Genomic DNA, 19,673 nt, shown 5'->3' with positions numbered 1-19,673 from the left:
TGACTCACAACGCCTACCACACAAGACTGCCGTGAGGACTAAGTGAGTTAACTACTGTAGAGCTCCTGACACCACGTAAGGGGTCCCTCCACTGCTGTCAGCTCCCATGCCCCTGACCCAGCTCCACGAATCCCGCCAATTATGACTTTGATTGCACTGAAACACACAGTTCTCATGGCCTTAAAGAAAGCTCCATGCAAGTAGATGCTTTGAAATATAAGCAAAATAAAGGGAAACGAATTTCTCTTTTACCTTTCCTGCGGTGTCTCTTCCTCTTCCCTGTGTAGAGACTTTTATCTGATTAGAAACAAACTGATGTGTCAATATATGAAAGAGAGTCACTGATGGAGGCCAAATTCTTCCAATTCCTAGTCACACCACTTTCCACCAGACAACACTGTTAGTGTCACTGTCATTTCGTTACACATTTCCTTAATAATACCCTTCATTTGTAGACGACTCCTCCCAATTCATCCCTCTCCCCAAGAAAGAAAACCTGTGGGTTGGAGGAAAGCCTGAGGGGTGCGCCTCTCGACAGTGACAGTGGTTCCTTCTGGGAGGAGGGATTCCAGGTGATCTTCAATTTCTTCTTCATGCATTTCTCTGTCTACAGAATTTTGTTTTGATTCTCTTTTTTTCCCCCCACAATGTACATGGCACATGTATTCCTTTTTAAAATGAGAAAAAATATAAAGTTACTTCAAGAAGTTCCAGGCCTTGTCTCCAAAGGTAGTTCATGATAGAGAACTAAGGATGATGAATCATTCATTCTCATTTGACCCTCAAGGACTAGGCAAGAAGTGGCCTGACGTAACAAGGGACCTGAACTGTGGAAGCAGGAAGGACGGTACTCATTCATCCCCATGCAAGGTGCTGTTTGTGAACAAAACAAAGTCCCAGCCAGCCCTTGGGATGAGGATGTCCTACTGGGGCAGACAGACAATGAGCAAAACAAACACATATGTAACCTGTCACATGGTGGTAGGTGCTATGAAAAATAAGTAACATAAGAGGGATAAGAGTGCTGGGGAGGGAAGTGCTGTTCTGGAAAGGGTCAGGGGGAAGGTTTTTCCAATGAGGTTCACTTCTGCAGAGGCCTGGGGAAGGGAAGCAGCTGAGGAAACAGCCAGGACAAAGGCTTGGAGGTTGTACTGGACTTGTCGAGTCCAAGGAGCAGCAAGGAGACTCGTGTGACTGGAACAGCACGAGTGAGAAGGAAAGTGGAAGGAGAGGAAGGTAGAAAGGTGCTGAGACTAGATCTGGTGGGGCTTGCCAGTCAGACTTAGGACTCTGGGGCTCACTCGGAGTGGTATCGGAAGCTATAGGAGCCTTTTGAATGCAATGACATAATCAGACTTTCACTTTAAAGGCTCATTCCAGCTTGCTGTGTGAAGAAAAAAAAAAAGTATAGAGTCAAGAGTGGAAGCAGCAACCTAAGTGTCCATCGACAGATGAATGGATAAAGAAGATGTGGCACATATATAAATGGAATATTACTCAGCCATAAAAAGAAACGAACTTGAGTTATTTGTAGTGAGGTGGATGGACCCAGAGTCTGTCATACAGAGTGAAGTAAGTCAGAAAGAGGAAAACAAATACTGTATGCTAACACATATATATGGAATCTAAGAAAAAAAAATGCTCTGAAGAACCTAGGGGCAGGACAGGAATAAAGACACAGACGTAGAGAATGGACTTGAGGACACGGGGAGGGGGAAGGGGAAGCTGGGACAAAGGGAGAGAGTGGCATGGACATATATACACTACCAAATGTAAAACAGATGGCTAGTAGGAAGCAGCCGCATAGCACAGGGAGATCAGCTCCATGCTTTGTGACCACCTAGAGGGGTGGGATAGGGAGGGTGGAAGGGAGGGAGATGCAAGAGATATGGGAACATATGTATATGTATAGCTGATTCACTTTGTTATAAAGCAGAAACTAACACACCATTGTAAAGCATTTATACTCCAATAAAGATGTTAAGAAAAAAAGAGTGGAAGCAGGAGTCCAGTAGGGAGTTCATTGCAATAGTGCAGGTGAGAGGTGGTAGCGGTGGCTTGGACCACAGGGCTAAGAAGTCTGGATATATTCTGGATTTAGCTTTTAAATGAGAGGCTACCGGCTTGGTTGATAGATTGAACGTGGGATGTGAGAGCAAGAAACGAGTCAAAAACAATTCTAAGTGTGTCCCGGTGAGCAACTAAGAGGATGGAGTTCCCCATCTGGGAAGAGTAGGTGGGAGCAGAACGTATAATCAAAAGATGTTAAAGCGTGTAAAATCTGAGTTGAATTAGTATTAAACAAACAGGTAGAGCTGATGATCAAGCAGGTGGATGTACAAGTTTGAGTTCAAGTGCAAGGTCCAGGCCAGACATATAATTAATTCTGAGAGCCCTAAACTAGGCAGTCTACTTATAATTCCTCACTTAATATTCCCAATTGACCTGTGGGGTGGGTGTGACTTTATTCCTGTTTTGTAAATGACAAATCTGAGACTCGGAGAGGGGAAGTCACTTGCCCAAAGTTTGTACTCATAGAACAGACTCACCCACATTCACATCTGGGTCAGTCTGATTGAGAACCCATGCATCAGGCCTTAAGAAATCCAGATTATAATAACCACATGGCCAGTGAATCCAGGAACATGGCAGCCTGTACCTTCCCCATTCAGTAAGCTGAGCCCTACCTCCTTACGAGATCTTCAATTGCTCTTGTTGCCTCAGCATCCAAGGGCCCAAAGTAACGTCTAGCTCTTACGCATGGGCTTCTGCCTTGGTTTCCTGATTTGTCCCAGATCCTCCAAGGGACCTGAAATCAGGCTCTAAACACAAGCCTACAGCACTGTAGCCCTAATGCCCCATCACTTCTCATCAGTTCCCTGCGTGGGCAGGCACCCCAGGTATCTGCTATACATTTTGAAGTAACCATTACCTGGAGATCTCATGACCTTGACCTCAGATGGCTCCTCCCACTGTGGGACTTTGGTCAAATCATTTGGCCACTAAGCCTCTGTTTCCTCAACCATCAGAGGGTGGAAGTTAAAATGGAATCTTTTAGGAGTCTGTGAAACATGTCGAAAGGGCAACTTTTTCTAAATACAGATATTCTATAGTGGAAAAGCCTTGCATCCTGTAGTCCTGTTTTGCATCCTGGTTCTGAGGCTCACTGGCTAGGGAGTCATGAGCAATTTAATCCCTCCTTCCCTAAACGAGGGTGATAATATCAACCTTACGGGGTGCGAGGAACACAATCATATGACACACGGGTGCTCTCTACATGCTAGTTCACTGAATACATACTTCAGAAAAGTCCAAGAACACACGGTGAGCCCAAGCTCCCCAACACCACCTCCTAGGGACTTCTCTTCCTCTGTAGCACACATAAAAGATTCCAGCACGTTCCACCGAGCTATCTGATGATCTCTCTCACCTCCTGCCTTGACCTATGCCACATCCCCCAAAACTTTACATCCTAACAGTTCACCTTTCCACTTGGCCCTAGTCTCATTTCTTCAACTCCTACTCCCAAGAAAACCCTGAGAGATGTATCTGGAGGGAAAGGGAAAGATGAAAAGAAAACCTCCTCGCCTGTCCTATCTGTCACCGGAAGCAGAAGCTTTCTATTAGCAGAATCTGACCAAAAGAAAATAACGATTATCACCACCATTATTACTGTGGTAATGGCTCTTATATACCAGGCAGAACCACAAAGTAGTATAGAAAGGGGAGTGGCATGTGGATTAGACCACAAAGGGTTCTAATCCCGGCTGAATCACCTTACCAACTAGATGACCTCAGACAAGTCACTTGATTCTAAGCCATCCCCAACTACAAATATGATGTTATTACCTCTGATTTATAGACAATGACACTTGAATATTAGCTTCATTATTAATATTCATATGGCCTTGGACGCTTGGCTTTGAAGTTTCAGAGAACAGCTATGGAGGACCTACTATGTTCCAGGGCTGCCTTGGACCTGTGGATTTTCTCATTTTGAAGTAGCCCTGAGGCAGGAGTCACAACAGAGCTGTAAATCCAAGTGGCTCAGGAGGTGAAGTATCTACTTCGCTAGTAAATAACAAGCAGGGAGTTACCCTAAATCAGCATGTGTGACCCCAAAGCTCATGATGCTTCCCTTGTCGTATCTTGATACTCAGAGCACTACAGGCTTTGAAGTCAGAAACCACTGGCTTTACATCTCATTCACTTGCTGAGAAGCCTTGGGTAAATTACTTAACCTCTCTGAGATTCCATTTATCTCATCTTTGAAATGAAGACGCCGCTACCTGTCTCATGGGCCGTCATGAGGATCTGGAGAGCATGCGAACAGTTTAGGCACAGTGCATTGCACAGAGAAGCTCCTCAGAACCTAGGGCTCCATTCTCACTGTTACTTCAGGGCCACTTCAAAATAAGAAGCAATCACACGTTCAAGGCAGCCCTGTGATACAGTAGGTCCTCCAGAGCTGTCCTCTGAAACTTCAAAGCCAAGTGTCCAAGGCCATGTGGCTATGAATGACAAAGCTAACATTCAAACACAGCTCTTTTGTCCCAAGTCTAGGGCTCCCCCAAAAGCCAACTCAGAGCAGTATGACCATCCTGAAACCCGAGAGCATCATGTTCTCACTGCCAGCCTGCTCCTTTTCTCCCCTCTACTCTAGCTCAATTTTCAGCTACCTATACAGATTCACACACAGGAGGAAAATCACCAAGTCAGAAGAACCCCCTTTTGCCAGTTCACAAGGGATCTCCTAGTAAAAAGGCTTCTATCTCCATTTCAAGGAACAGAAACAAAAAGCATCCTATTGACTTTGCGGCATAAAGCAATTAATTCTCCAAGCACAGTTCAGAGCACAAACAGTCCAGCAAGGTCCAACTAAACATAAACGGAAACCAGCACAGCAGCTCTGAAGTCATCAGGTCCCTGAGGAAATGGTGATGCTGCGAAGGCACCTATCAGTCAAAGCTGATTCTGGAGGAGCCATGCATGTCCATGCTGCAAGAGGAATAAAAACTCAGATCCACAAAGTATAAACTCAGGTTGCTGCACCTCAGGCTCTACCTAGGAAACCACAGGCCCTTCTGAAGTATTTTGCAAGAAGCACCAACCCTCAGGCTTCCCTAAAAGATTCTTAGCCTTTTCTCTCTGAAAAATGACAAAATCTGCAGGAGAACAATGTTGACAGATGAAGACTGGCTTGGTCCTTCGTAGTTACTCCCTTGTTCCGCCTTTCCTCCTTCCCGCCCTGTGCCAGGATGAATCAGATGCTCCCACATGGACCATAGTCTGGACTTGGCTCAGTGGCCAATAGAGCCAGTGTCAGCCAGGTAGTGCCCTCCTTGCCTCCGATTCTGCCAAATCCAGTGACTTCTCCATCCTGCCTCCAGAGTTCTGCTCCTACACCACATGTGAATAAGCCACCGCTGCTCTAATTCATCCCATGTTCCCGGGGACAAACAGACTAAAGTCCAAATGCCTTTGCCTACCATCTGCATCTCCCAGCACCCACACCAGACCCCACCCATGGCAAAGCAGCCGTGTGGTTGGGGTGTGTTGGCTCCACCCCCAGCTCCAGGGGAGGGAATCAAATTGCAATTGGTTCAGAGAGGGGCATGTGACCTAAGCTGGTCCAACCCAAGTGAAGCCCAAGATTTTTCTTCAATGGCTAAGGGAGAAGTTTTCTCTAGCTCTTATGGGTCAGGCTGCTGACCTGAGGTCTAGAGCTGCAGAGCATTTTACTACCATGGGCGAACCAGCCTGAGCCTCTGATAATATTGGACAGCCTTAGACCGAACCAAAGCTGAGATCCATTCTCTAAAATTTTAGTTATGTGAACCTACCCCCCAAAATTCCCTCCATGGTTAAGCCTGATTGAGTTGGGAGTCCCCCTGCTAGGGATCATGCTAACTGAAACACCTACCATTTCAGGTTATTCAAAAACTTGCCTAAACATACCTTCCAGCCCCACGCTCACTCAGTCCTCCACCCATTGCTATAAAGGTCAATCTCCTGTTTATCGGAGGGAATTCCTCATTTTCTTTCTTTTCCTCATGCCATTTCCTTGGCCTATCATCCTTGGTCCTTCTTCCCCATCTGCTGATGTCACTGTTTATGAATTCCACCACCTCAGTGAAGCCTTCGTCACACTCCCTTCTCTGGCAAAAAATAAGCATCCCCTCCATGGAAACCCCCTTCTATCCTGGATCCAGGCCTCCCGCTACGATGTATACATTCATAATGTCCTTTACTAGAGAATGTCAACTATCACTTTTCTCTGTATCCCTAGCACTAAACACAATGCCCCAGGCAAAGGAAGGATCCAGGAGCGATTTGCTGAGTTGAGTTCATGGAAGCCTGCACTGGACCAGATGGGTCTATGAGCAGTACTGACTTTCCAGAGGGCATTCCTCTCTCCATCCCACCCCCACCCCGCCCCAGGCCTCTGTGGAACCACAGATGTGCATTTGAGAGATGGTGGCATGGAGTATACTGTAGATAAGGAATGGGGTAGGAGATCAGCAAATCAAACCTGTATTGCAAACCTCTTTTAAACACAGTAACCAAACTCAAGCAAGGCCAGTGGAGTCCCTCCATCTGCCCAGCAAGGGGTCTCTCTGAACCACTTCTACCAAATCCATCTCCAACCGCCGTGCAACTCTCCCTAGCACTGCTCCCCAGGCTCCAGTCCCAGCTGTGCCGTCAACCATGTGTGCGTCCTCGGGCAGATCATCTGACTGCTGATGGCCCTCATCTATACATTGAAGAAGGCGACCTAGCCATGCTCTAACATGCCACCCACTATCTAAGATGCTGGGATTCTATACAGGAGAATGGAATCTCTCCTTTCCAAACCCCTCATTTGGAGAAATCCCAGACTCTAACACTAATAAAGGGTTAGAGTTTTTCCCACCCTCCAAACCTGTCCCTTCCTTATTTCCAAGGTAAAGGAACACGTTTCCCCCCAAGGAGACTAACACAGCACCTGCCTTATGTGCTGAGGAGAGAGGCTCAGCAATCTTTCCTTCCTTCTTAAGACATGAGACTTCAGATGCCAAGATTTGCCAACTGCCTCGTTACACCCAAAATCTAAATCTGGAAGCTCAACAGCACGAGTGGCTGTTGTGGAAAAGTGCTCATGATGTATCTTTAAGTGAAAATCGAGCTAGTGTGACAGCCTCCAAAATGTGATTTCAGTGCATGGCACAGAGCAGGCACTCAATTAGTACTTGTTAAATGAGTGAAGGAATGTCTTTAGAAACAGAATAGCACACCCTGGATTGTGGATGCTTAGATATTAAGCTGGAAAATAGAAATCGAAATTTCCCCATTGGTTATTTTTGGAGTTGGGGACTTACAGGTGAGTTTTTTTTTTCCAGTATTTTCTAAATGTTCTGTAATGAACAAGTAATATTTTGCAATAAGAAAATCATTAAGTCACTTTTATAAGGAGTTAATTGTTGTAAAAAAAAAAAAGAAGAAGAAGAAGAAAAGAAAAGAAAAAAAGAACCACACATATACAAAAAAAGAAAGAGTGACTGTCATCCAAACGCGCAACCCACACACAAGCCACCCTTCCTCCCTCCCACACATCTCACCCCTTCTCGGAGAAAGCTTCCCCGCCTTCCCTTTTGTGTCTTGATTCCAGGCATCTGGGGAGTCAAGCGACTGCCTTCAAGTGTTATCCTCATCAGAAGCAGAGCCCAATATTGAGGCAATCCCCATTACTCCAGGGCCAGGAGAAAAGCAGGCAAAAAGCTACTCTGCTCCCTTAGGGTGCTCCCCCCGCTTTGCCAGACCATCCCGTCAACCCTGGAGGCGATTCCAGGCAGGGCACGGAGAAGCCGCCGTCTTGTGGGGCACTTGTGTACATGGGCACATTCACTCACCTGCAGGTCAGGGAAAGGATGCTGAAGAAATGAACTCCCGTGTCCCGGCAAGCTTTTCAGGAATTTAGTATTTTATCAATGACCCATTAACACATCTCCTTCCGCTTCTCACATATTCTTGCCTCTCTCTCGTGGCTCTAGACCAATTTTGTGACCTGAGTCCCTGTCCTTCTTCCCACCTCAACTCACATCGGCCCAGTGCAGATCAGCTCAAGGTGGGCCAGTGGGACCACAGGCCTCGAGGGCAGAGGCGACCTCAGGTGAACACGCGGGGAGGGTATTCGGGGAGGCACCAGACAGAAAAGGAAGGACGGAACTGCAGGTGATAAGCATCTAACTAATTAGCAACAAGTCAGAGGTCCTGGGCCATCAGACCTAGAAGAAGGCTGGCCTGGGGGCTCTTGCCAGACGAAAGAAAAATGGAGATGGCTCACAGCACAGAGGGGCAGCCATGCCCCAAAGAAGTCCTTTGTTCCTCCTTCCTCTGGGTTCTCCCCAGCCAGGACAAGCAGGCCTGAGGGCTCTGAAGTGATCCCCCTTGTCACCCACTGTTCATGATTAGCAAACCCAACAGGTGAGATGCAAGAAGCCCAGACAGGGCAAGATTCAGAGTGTCCACCGTCTGGGAACTTTACCTCTCAAAGCCTCAGTTTCCTTGCCTGCAAAAAAGGGAAAAAGGATTCCTACTTTTCCTAGCTGTTGCAGAATTCAGTGAGATAATTTTAATAACGCATTTTGCACAGCGCTTAGCATCTAAGCGTTCCATACGTGGCCAGGATTGGCAGCATTTTCTTAACTTCTCTGGTTTTGCTTCACCCCCACCTCATCCCTCAGCTCTCTCTCTGCACAAACATCGGTTTTTCCAACCCACCTCCCCACTCTGAGATGGGATGTTAGAGAGGGTAGGAGAGTCAGACAGACCTCAGTGTTAGGTCCAGCCTGGCCACCTCTCCGCGGCTCAGTTTCCTCATCTGTAACAAGGGAACAATAATAACGTACCTCCCTCCCTCCAAGACTCACTGTGAGGATTAAGTCTAGTGATACATATGAAACCCTTACAGCAGGGTCTACATATAGTGAGAACTTTAGCTATCATCTTCCCCCTTGATCCCATCATTCTAAATTAGGTGTCCATAATTCTCAGAGCATTCGCCATAATTTATAATTACGTATTTCTTTGTGTTATATAATATCTGCCCCTCCACCCAAGTTTAAATTCCATGAGGGATAAACCAAGTATCTCTCTTGATTGTGGCCTGTGTATTCCCAGCACCTGGTACAGTGCCTGGATATAGTAGGTGTTTAATAAATATCTGTTGGATGAATAAATGAACAGAATATTAACGCTGGCATGGAAGATCACCAAGGTCCCTTCCAGCTCTGAGAGTCTCTGACTATTCTCTATTTTTTGACAGCTTTGGAAGAAAAGTTTAAAATGAGCCCCAGAGAAGCTGTTCACCGATCCCGGGGGAAGACTCGGGATGGTTGCCGCTGACAGACTCCCGAACACTCAAGTTGTGCAGAGATTTACTCTGATTTTTTTAAAACCTGAGAAGGAAGGCTGCCAGGTTTCCAGATTGGGATCATCTTCTCCTCCCTCAGGGCTGCCTGCACACAGGACATGAAACAAGGCTCTGTGGTGAGTAGCAGGGATCCAGGATGGGGGGGGCAGGCCTTCTCGTGTTAGCAATGGACAGTCAGCCCTGAGCAAAGACGACCAAACCTCACGGATCAACAGGTGACCACAGCAGTCTCTGTCCTCACCTTTTCACCCCTGCAAAGAGAGAAGACTTCACATGTATGCGCATGAAACAAAGGGGGTTCTGGGGCTGGCCCTGGATATCATGACCTCACCCAGTCACAGAAAGTGCTTGCTTTTAATGCAGATTCCTGGGCCATCCTAGAACTTCTGAATCAGATCTGCAGTGGGGCCTAAGGATATGCATTTTGTAAAAGTTCCCCAGATGTCTTGATGCATACCAAAGTCTGAAAGCTACTATTCTAATGAGAGGAAAATTGACCAATATAAGCATTGCCCCACTGGATACTGGGTCTGTGTAACCAATTAATTCTGCACTTCTAACTCTGGAAACAGAAACTAGCCTAGCCTGCAAACACCTGCTTTGCAGCAGAGGCTATTCTGAACCACCAGTTTATAAGTCTGATGGATCACCTGGGAAGCTTTAAATATACTGATCCTGGAGTCTTACCCCTAAAGACTGATTTGATTGGGATGAGTTGCAGCACAGGTTTGGGATTTTTAACATGGTGATTCTAATATGCAGCAAAGTGTAAGAACTACTACTCTAACTTGCCCTTCCCACCCAGCTCACTAATGCAGGCTCCAGACACCACAGGCAGCCAGAACAGCCTTCACCCAACCAGAGGCTCGGCCTGAGCTGTCATGGGCTGAGAGAGGAAGGGACAGTGAGGTTCACATTGCAAGACTCTGGGATTTCTGGGGCTCAGGATCTAGTCGGAGAATCCACCCTAAAGGCCCCAAGTTTTTACCTCCCAGAAGTTATAGGTGACTTGCTGAGCAGGCATCCGTGTCCTCAGTGTGGATGAGACAACAGAACATGACTGTAAAGAGGTCCCAAAGTCCTGTTCACCAAAGTTTTATTCCAGCTCCGCCGTTTACCAACTCTGCAACCTCAGCAGGTTAGTTAACCTCTTCAAGCCCCACTTTCCTCATCTTTAAAATGGGAATAACATTACTTAACACTTACTCACTGCATCCTCACAACTGTATATGCAAAGCACTTAACACAGGTGTTGGCACGTAGCAAAAGCTCAATCCATCTCAGCCAGTGATAAAATAACAAATCATTCTCTGTTGCTTCATCCTTTTCTTTTTTGCCTTTAGAGGGGCGTGGACCCTTGGCGGCTATTCTGCTGACCTCAGATACTTTTTACTCTTCTAGGGCCCCCTTTTCTTGCCAAGCTTGCCCAGCTCTTTGCTCTTGAGTTTGCTACTTCTCTGAGCCTCAGTTTCCTCATCTCCAAAGTGGGGGTATAGAAAAAGTACTACCCCTGTGTTTATTTTAAAAACCAATGAGCTAACCTATGTAGGGTGCCAAGCAAAAGGCCTGGCACAGGGTCACTCAACAAACAAACAAACAAACAAAAAAAAACCAAAGATGCTGGAGAAGGTGAAGAATGACTGTTTCTCCCCCCTTGAATTGAGGTTCAGCAAAGAGCCATCTCCATCTGCTCTGGCAGCCAAAGGGTAGAAAAGACGCCTCCTGAAGGCTCATGGGGAGCTGAAAATTCCAAATTTCGAGCCAGGGGAGGAGGCAGCCTTGCCTCCCCTCCACCCGTCCCGGGGTGACGCTGAAGAGCGCTGACTCCAGCTTGGGCCCCTCTCACCAGCTCCCCACCCTCCTCACACCCCATTAGCTCTGGCAATCCAATTCCCTTTCTTCTACCTGGAAATCGATGTTTAATTAACACATTATTGAAAAAATAAACACAGTCTTCAATGGGACTGCAATGAAGCTAATGCAGCTCAGCTTGGGGGCCACAGACCATCCCCTCAGTGAGAAAAATGCTCTTCTCATGTTCTCTGCTTCTCAAGCAAGAAAAAATTCCCCTTTCTCCCTGGAGTCCTCCAGCAGGGGAATCCCAGCTTCTCCCACCGTGTATCCTCCCTCCAGTCTCTAGGCGGGGAGATCACCCACCCCTTCTCACCCCTGACCCTATGACATAGACACAGGGGGAAGGAAGAGGGATTAGGTGTCAGTGCATCTATCGCTGCTCCATGGGGGAGAGAGGTACCTGCAAGGCGTGGGTGGGCCCATCTCCCCATTCCCTCCAGACCAGAATGAGCACTCATCCAGTGAGAGGTCAGCAGCTGTCTTCCCCTGGCTGGAGGAGGGAAGGAGGCCCAGGGGTGGCTCAGCAAGATGATGAGCCCCAGACGCCCTCCGCAGCCCTCACACTCAGGAGCTGATCTGAAGACCTCCTCCTGGGGAGTCTCCTCCTCTGGCTCCCACCCCCTCTTCTCCAGGGTTCAGCATAGCGGGCAGTGCAAGGACTCAGAAACAGCATGAATTCTGGAGTCAGACGCAAGCTTGGGTCCAAAGTCTGCTACTTCTCACTGTGTGATCCTAGACAAGTTAGTTAACCCTTCTGACCAACGGTTTCCTCATCAGACAAATGAGGACACTGCCCGTTACAGGAAATACACCAGAACACCACGCTCTGCTAAGAGCAGGTGCTAGGTGGCTGTCCATTCGCCAGAATCTCCACTGAGGGCCACCCCCTGTTGCAACAGCCAAGGGGAGTGTGGGCCCATCAGGGATCGGGGCCACAGAGCAAAGCAGAGGCGGGTGGCAGGTTCTCTGCCTTCTGCCCACCCACCACCATCCCAAACGACCTAAGCTCCCTCCCCCGACAAGGTGCCTGAAGTCGCAAGAAGGTAACTGAGTCACCGTGGGAACCAGAGTCTCTAAAGTACCATCAGAAAGACCAGCAGCAGCGCCACTGCTGGGCCAGCGGCTTCCTCTCCCTAAGCCTAACGGGCCACTGACTGGCAGCAGCATCTTCCGCAGGTCCCAGGGTTGTGAGCAGCCAGCCCAGCAAGCGGGTCGGCTCTCAGAGTCAAGTTCCCAGACGTGGGGACCAGAGGACAGGCCCACGGAGGTGCTGCGACACAGTGTGGCTATCAGAGCGTTGGAGCCAGGCCACGGGGTTTGAACATGACCTCGTCACTTCCTACCTGCGTGACCTTGCACATGTTATTCAACTTCTGTAGGGCTCAGTTTCTTTATCTGTCATACTGAGATGTTAACAGTACCCACCTCGTAGGGTGGTAGGAAGGTTAAGTGGGACAATGCGTGTCAAGTGCTTAGCATAGTATCTGACACACAGGACTCAAATGTTGGCTAGAAGAAGTAGTTGTAGTAAGGTAGTTAGGTTAGTAGTCGTCATGTTGGTAGTTGTAGTAAGGTAGTTAGGTTAGTAGTCGTCATGTTGGTAGCAGGAGTAGTCAGAAGATTAAGGTCTTAATCCTTTAGAAATAGGGGACAAATGGAAGCATCTCTGGGGGAAGTCTCTTCTCCTAACCATCTTCTTGGCCTAAAATTTGATTTCCCTATCTGACACGCCTTTCCTCTCTCTGTCCCATGAACAGAAAGTGGGTAATGTCACCTCAAAGAAGGATGACCATATGTTTTATCATCCAAACCAGGACATTTCTGAGAGCTAATAATTACACTAGGACAAAGGCCTAAATGGGCCTGTCTCTACAAACCAGGGCATCTGGTCACCCCACCTCAAAGTCACACAGAAAAGGCTTCTCACGCTGTCTCAAGGTCCTGGAAGAAGGTAAGGCTTCCCTGCTTCTCAGAACCCACTTTACTCTGGTCCCCCACTTCCCCTACCTTCCTGGCCCCAGCATAACATACAGCCACACATGCACACATGCACGCACGCACGCACGCACGCTAGGATGTCTATCCCCTCCCTGAGTCGAGGTCAAGGCCAACCCTAGAGCTGGAGCAGAGGGACTAGTAAGGACCCTTCCACATAGTCCATGAATTCAAGCTCTCCAGCCAGCCTCTGGAAACGGAAATGAAACACACTGAGGCTAGTGTCTGGCTCCACGCCTTGCTTTCTTGAGAAGCAAGGGCTAAGCCAGTCTGGGAGAAGCACACAAGCTCCCAGATCATCAGGATCCAGACACCAGCTGCTTGGACCTCTGAATGGAGCCACTGCTGTATCTGAGAGTAACCATGATGGGCAGGGCTACATGGGACTAAGAACCTGGAGCACTCCACTGGGGTCTCTTCCTCCAGCACACTCAAGGGATGACCTTGACCGGCACCCAGTGATTCTGATGACCCTGGAGAATAGCCCCCAGTCTCCTTCCAGCTCGGCAGGAAGAGTCTGCCCTCATTAAAGGCACATCTACTCCCTCCCACCTCACCAAGACCCCACTCCCCCACCGACCAAGGAAGAAGGAAAGCTAAGAGGGCACCTCAGGCAGCCTCCAGTACAATCCCATTTGAGAGAGGGCCCACGTCCCACAGGCAGCAAGATGGTATAGAAAGAACACTGCCCGGATAGCCAGAAAACCTGGATTCCAGCTTTGTCTCTGCATCAAACTTGGCATATGACTTTGGACCAGCCATTTAATCTCTCTTCGCCTCAGTTTTCTCATCTGTATTTGAGAGCACTGAATGAGATAATGGCTCATCTCCCTTTTACCTCTAACAGGGTAACATAAGGGTCACGGACTTGGGCTCTGGAATAAAAAAGATCTGAGCTCAAACCCCTGATCTGCCATCTTACTATCTTATTTTATCTAAGTCTCAGTCTCCTCTTCTGTCAAAGGCAGGGAATAATAGCAGAGTCATCCCTCGGTAGCCATGGGGTATTGGTTCTAGGATCCCTCGCAGATTCAAAAATCTTCGGGTGCTCAAGTTTCTTATATAAAATGATGTGGCACAGTTGGCCCTCCATATCCGAGGATGCAGAACCCACGGATACAGAGGGCCAGCTGTATACTACACTGAGTTGTCTGGAAAATTAAAAGAGATACCGAATGTAAAAGAAAAAAAAAGAAACTTGGTACAGAACTTGGTATATATTAAGTACCTCAGAAACGGTAGCTATGTCACTACCATTACTACTACTTGATGATGATGATTAACTAGTATTAGTGGGACCATGAAGCAGGCAGAGTCAGTCTGAGCCAGGCATGGAGGAGACCTTTCTATTGAACTCGAAAGTCGCACTTTGCAATTCCTCTAGCAGATCTGGACTTGCAGGCAGGGACAGGCAGAGGCAAAGTTCAGCGTTCGCAGAAGACAGGCTCCAAGGTTAGAGCCGACACCAAATCCAACACCAAATCCATATGGTTCTTTCTTCCAATCAACAGATATTTGTTGAGCACCTACTACATGCCAGCAAATGTCCTAGGCACTGAGAACACTGCAATGAACAAAAACAGGCAAAGACCCTGACCTCACGGAACCTGAATTCCAGAGGGAGAGACAGACAAGATTACCTTAACACTTCGGTATGTAATGCAGTGTTAGGTAGTGAGCAGCTGATTGGAATGAAAGGCAGAGACGTGGGCTGAAGGTAGCGGGGGGTCAGGGTGAGGGGCGCTATTTTAGAAGGCCACTCAGCAGAGGCCTCACTTGAGCACAGACCTGCAGAGCCCTGCTCGAGCCCAGTACTGCCACCTGTGGCTGGCCCAGTCACGCCTCATCATCTGCAGAGCAGCCAGGGCTGGCCCTCAAGGGTCAGAGCTGCGGAGAGGCTGGTGGTTCCTCCCCCAGCAGGTACGTGCTTGAGGCAAGCAGGGCCTGGTGGCAGCAGGAACCAAGGCCTGCACATTTCTAGGGGGCGAGCTTTGGAAGGGACGTTTCTACTTTTCCAAGTCTCCCATCCACACACGAGGGTCACATAAGGAGAACACAGCAGGGGGATCCCAAGAGCCTTCTCCTCTCGGCGTTTGGCACAATGATTCGCCCCTGGGGCATCCTACCCCCCATTTGTCCCCTTTCTCTGGCAATGACGTAACCCTTTCTCCCTGACCCCTCAAGGTCAGCCCCAGGAAGGGAGAGGGACATAAGCTACGTACAACAACCAGCATTTTGCCCCAAGGATTTTTTTTTCCTCCTAGGAAAAACGTTTTCCAATTTCACATGTAATTGCTCATAAAGAGGGACACACCTTTAACCAAAGGAGAAGGGAAAATGGCGTCCGATAGTTACGACGGCTGGAGCCCAGGAGGGCACAGGGGCTCAGCCGCTATCCTGGCCGAGGGCGAGCGCAGCTCCTCAGGGGCTGCAGAGCCTCCCACAAGGCCGGGCCACCCTCCCACGCGGGTGGCTGAGGCCGGGGCGAGCAGGGCCGTCCTCCCCCACTCTGCCCAGGGCTCCCGAGGTGGCCAGGGAAGCCCTCAGTCTGGCCCACCTCATCCCTTCTCCCCTTTCCGTCCGCAGCCGCGCGCTCGTCCTCCATGAGCACAGCCACCCACGGGCCTGCTCTGGCGAGCGCGGCTCTCCCACGAGGCTTGCCGCCGGAGACAGGCGCCTTCTCCCCCCACCGTCTTCTCAGCTACCCTGAAAACTCCGTCGCCTTCTCACCCCCACCAAACACCGCCGCTCTTTGCCTTCCTCCCCCACGAGAGAGGGAAGGGGAGCCTCCCTTCCCTGTCGCCCCCACACCTCCCCAGAGCCGTGCGCGCGTCCGTGCCCACCAAGCACACTCACGCAGCACGAACAGGCAGGCACCCCCTGCTTGAACCGCACGCACCATGTGGACAATCCGTGTTGTCCGACTGGGAGCACACCGGCGTTTGACAAAACACAAACACCCCTCCAGCCCTCACCCAAAAGGCAACACAAAGGCCACCAAGAATTTTAAGACCAGACATCAGCCGGAGAGCGAGGGCTGGGTAGGACAAAGACATCACTCCAGACTCCCCACGAGCCACGACAACTCTGGGAGATTCTGCAGTGCCCTCTGGCTTGACACAGCCCACTGAGCAGAGCTGGGTGTTGGTGTGTGTGAGAGCATACATATGTGTGTGTGGAGAGGGGGCATCTGTCTCTCTATTGTCCAGGCATCACATCTCCCCAGAGGTAACCCAGTCCAGACTCTGCTTTCCCCGTGTAACCTTCCTCTGATGTGCCGCAAACATATATTACACGGATGGTTAAATTGGATCATTATCACCGGGTGCTTATTTGGCCAAAAAAAAAAAAAAAAATCATTAATGTCATCTACCCCCATTCCAACCCCCTTCTTATGAGGTCCCCTCCCCCAAAGACTCCAACATGCTAATCCCATGAACTGCGACACACCACAGCTTTTGGTAAAGAATAATGGCGAGGAGAAAGAAGAGAGCGGTGTGGGGAGAAGACGTGGGTATCGTTACTGCATTTCCCGTATGAAGACGGGTGGAGAGGAGCCATGGTGGAGGTAGGGGTGGGGACAGCCGTAAAGGGGAACGAAACCAAACGAAATCAAGCCCTTGATCGCCTGTGTCTGTGTGAGAGAGTGTGTGTGCAAGAGCGTGTGCAAAGTGCGTGCGTGTGTAGATGTGCCGACTTAGCCCTCCTATCAGAAGGCTGCATCCGTGTGGCATGTAGGAAAGGCCATCGCACCACTGTTGTGTTGAAAAAAAAAAAAAAGAGCCGCAGAGCCATCAGAATCAGAATTTTCTCATCCAGACAGAAAGGACTAAAGGAAAGGGGGAGGGGGTATATGGGGGTAGGGGAGAGCGGTGTGTGTGCCAATGGAAGCAAGAGAACAGCAGAATTAGGGGAGGATAGAGGGGGAAATTGGTGGTAGGGCGGAAAAAACTGCACACACACAGAGACACAAACACACACAATACCCAAACGCCAACCCCACCGCTCCACTGTGCATCCAAGACTGACAACCCGTCGTCCCCCATCTCTCTGCTGCCTCTCTGTGCCCCCAAAGCTGGTGCCGATGGATTTCTGTATCTCAGTTTTGCAGCAGTGGGCTAATTACAACCAAGCCCCCTCACCAAATTAACCCCTCCCCTCCTTCTCCTTCTTTCTCTAAAAGGCCAATTGAAGAATAATGTGTTTTTAGAGATAATGGATTTTTTTTTCCCAAGGAACGAGAGAAAGGGGGATGCAGGACAGAAATTCTGCAAGCCGGTGACTTCCGACCTCACCTCCGTCTCTCCTCATGTCCCCATTTGCTGTAGCATCTCATCTACCATTTTCCAACCATCCCCTTACCCCCCACCACCCAAAAGAAAAGACCTTCCTACCATGCACATCGACAAATACATCAACCGCCACCCAATCTCAGTAGCCGATCTCAAAACCCCAAGCATCAAACCACCTCGATACATCCTTTCCCTTATATAAGCAGCAAATCATCAACACGTTCAGTAGAAACGCAGCATTAAAATCAACAAAAAAGGAGGCCAGACCTCCATCAGACCCCTAATAATTAATAATAGGGAGCTACCAGAGCAGCAAAGATGCAGTTGTCTCTCAAAATCTAGAATCCCTTTGATTTCTGGCCCCCGCATCTTAAGAAGCAATTTTTTAAAATTATTATTTCACTAGAAAGGACCGGAAAGCTCCAGAAAAGACCATTCGCACAGTCCGATTGTTTTTAAAAAATTAACCCAGCCCTGTTGCTCACTTTAATAGCGAACTTCCAGCGTCCAGCCTTTTTCCCCTCTTCCAGAAGGAAGACTGGCTCGCCAGATGAACCCCAGGCTGCAGAAAATGGGCCAAGAGCCCTTACTCTCCACTCCCCAACCAAAAAAAAAAAAAAAAAAAAATTCAAACAATAGGAATGTCTCTGCACAACCAGCACCCGTCTGAAATATCGTTCGCCCCAATATGACTGAGGCAGATTAAGCCAGAAGGTTAAAAAAAAAAAAATACCAGCCTTGCTGTGTCTCTCTCTTCCCTCCATCCTTCAGCCACGTACCCAGTAGCCCTTAGGTAAACTTGCCCATCATAACCAGCGGGACCATTTTAACTTGAAAGGCGATGCAGAAGCAAGCCCTTGAATGATGATGGGAGGCTCTACCCAGAATGGCAAATTCATAAAGGCTAGTTCTTCAGGCTCCCCAAACATAACCTCCAGGTGCCCCCAGATAGACTATCCCAGGTACTAAGTCACCCGGCGCACTGGGAGTTCAAATTTCCATTGGAACCTTCATCACAAAGGCAAACGGTCATCTGACCCCCCGAAACTACACGGTCCTCCAGGTGTGACAAGGAGCATCTCTCTCCCTCCAGGGCCGTCCACAGGACCCAGAGCAGAGGAGGAATTAAGAATGTTGGGGTGGATTGTGGAGGTAAAAGAAAACTATCTCCCCAAGCGGGAATGACCGGAGGAAGCGGGGAAATGACAGCTCCCCTTTTCCCAGCTCTCCTATCTTGTCCGACTCTGTCTAGCTCCATCCTAGCCTAGCTCTGGATGATCTCTGACCTTTGTATTCAAACAAAACATTTTTAATAATGATCAGGGAAGAGAAATCCTACTTTACCTAAACCCCAATAATGGTTATCAAAAATAAAATTTTCTCACAGCATGATGATATTTCTACATCCAAATCCAAAGAAGAATGCATTTAATGGAAGAAGGGAGAAATTTATTTCTTTTAACAAGTAATCACAGGGTAAGTCACCTGCAAAGCAGCCGAGCCCATAGGTTGGTATGACGTCACTGGCCTAGGAAGGGATGGGGGGGCGACAGATATTTTTCCCTTGTCATCAAGATGATGTTTCTAAAGCAGTTAAGTTTTGTGGTTAAAAAAAGAGAGAGGGAAAGAGCTGAAACTCTGGGTACAACACAATGCCTAGAAAAAAATACATCGAACCAGCCTTTAAGGTCACTGAGAGCTTACAAAACCCACAGTGCTTACACAGAGGGGAAGTTTTCAGGCAAGCCTGCTACTAAATCATTAATATAAACAAATGGAAGGCAGAGAAGGAAGATTCCCTTCTAGCGGATCCAAACAGGAGTGCTCGCACACACGCCACACACTCCCTTTTCACCTTCTCTGAGTATGCCCACCTCCACAGCAAGATAGCAGGACTCCAGCCTGAATCTTCAGACTCAAGATCCACCTCCTCACACATCTTCCAAAAAAAGAAAAAAAACACACTCACACACACACACACATACACACCCTTCAATTCCTCAACAGCTAGGGAAATCCCTATCTCAGTTCAATTTTCTCTTCTTGTGATCCTCAGAGCTTCCCTTCTTCTCTTTCTCATTTGAACTAGCCCCTTCCCCAGAAAAAAAAAAAAAAAAAAA

General features: G+C 48.5%; 1 protein-coding gene and 1 pseudogene across 15 annotated transcripts in view; one reads left to right on the top strand and one right to left on the bottom strand.

The window, feature by feature from the left end:
• NRXN3 (neurexin 3) overlaps positions 1–19,673 on the bottom strand; it is a 1,711,975-nt gene that overhangs the window by 1,691,627 nt on the left and 675 nt on the right. The window contains exon 1 of one of the 15 annotated variants that reach the window (XM_060295125.2): positions 18,039–18,101. The exons of 12 other annotated variants lie outside the window; for them this stretch is intronic. The gene's annotated coding sequence lies outside the window, so the exon portion shown is untranslated. Of the gene's footprint in view, positions 1–16,160; positions 16,178–17,655; positions 17,675–18,038; positions 18,102–19,673 lie in introns of those variants that run through there. 2 more of the 15 variants (XM_060295126.1, XM_060295127.1) reach the window with 2 other exon arrangements.
• LOC115839658 (cyclin-dependent kinase 1-like) overlaps positions 16,162–19,673 on the top strand; it is a 112,223-nt pseudogene continuing 108,711 nt past the window's right edge.

Source organism: Globicephala melas, chromosome 2 (assembly GCF_963455315.2).
Source record: "Globicephala melas chromosome 2, mGloMel1.2, whole genome shotgun sequence".
NCBI lineage: Eukaryota > Metazoa > Chordata > Mammalia > Artiodactyla > Delphinidae > Globicephala > Globicephala melas.
Note: the sequence above shows the minus strand (reverse complement) of the source record. Positions and strands in the feature narration are given on the sequence as shown.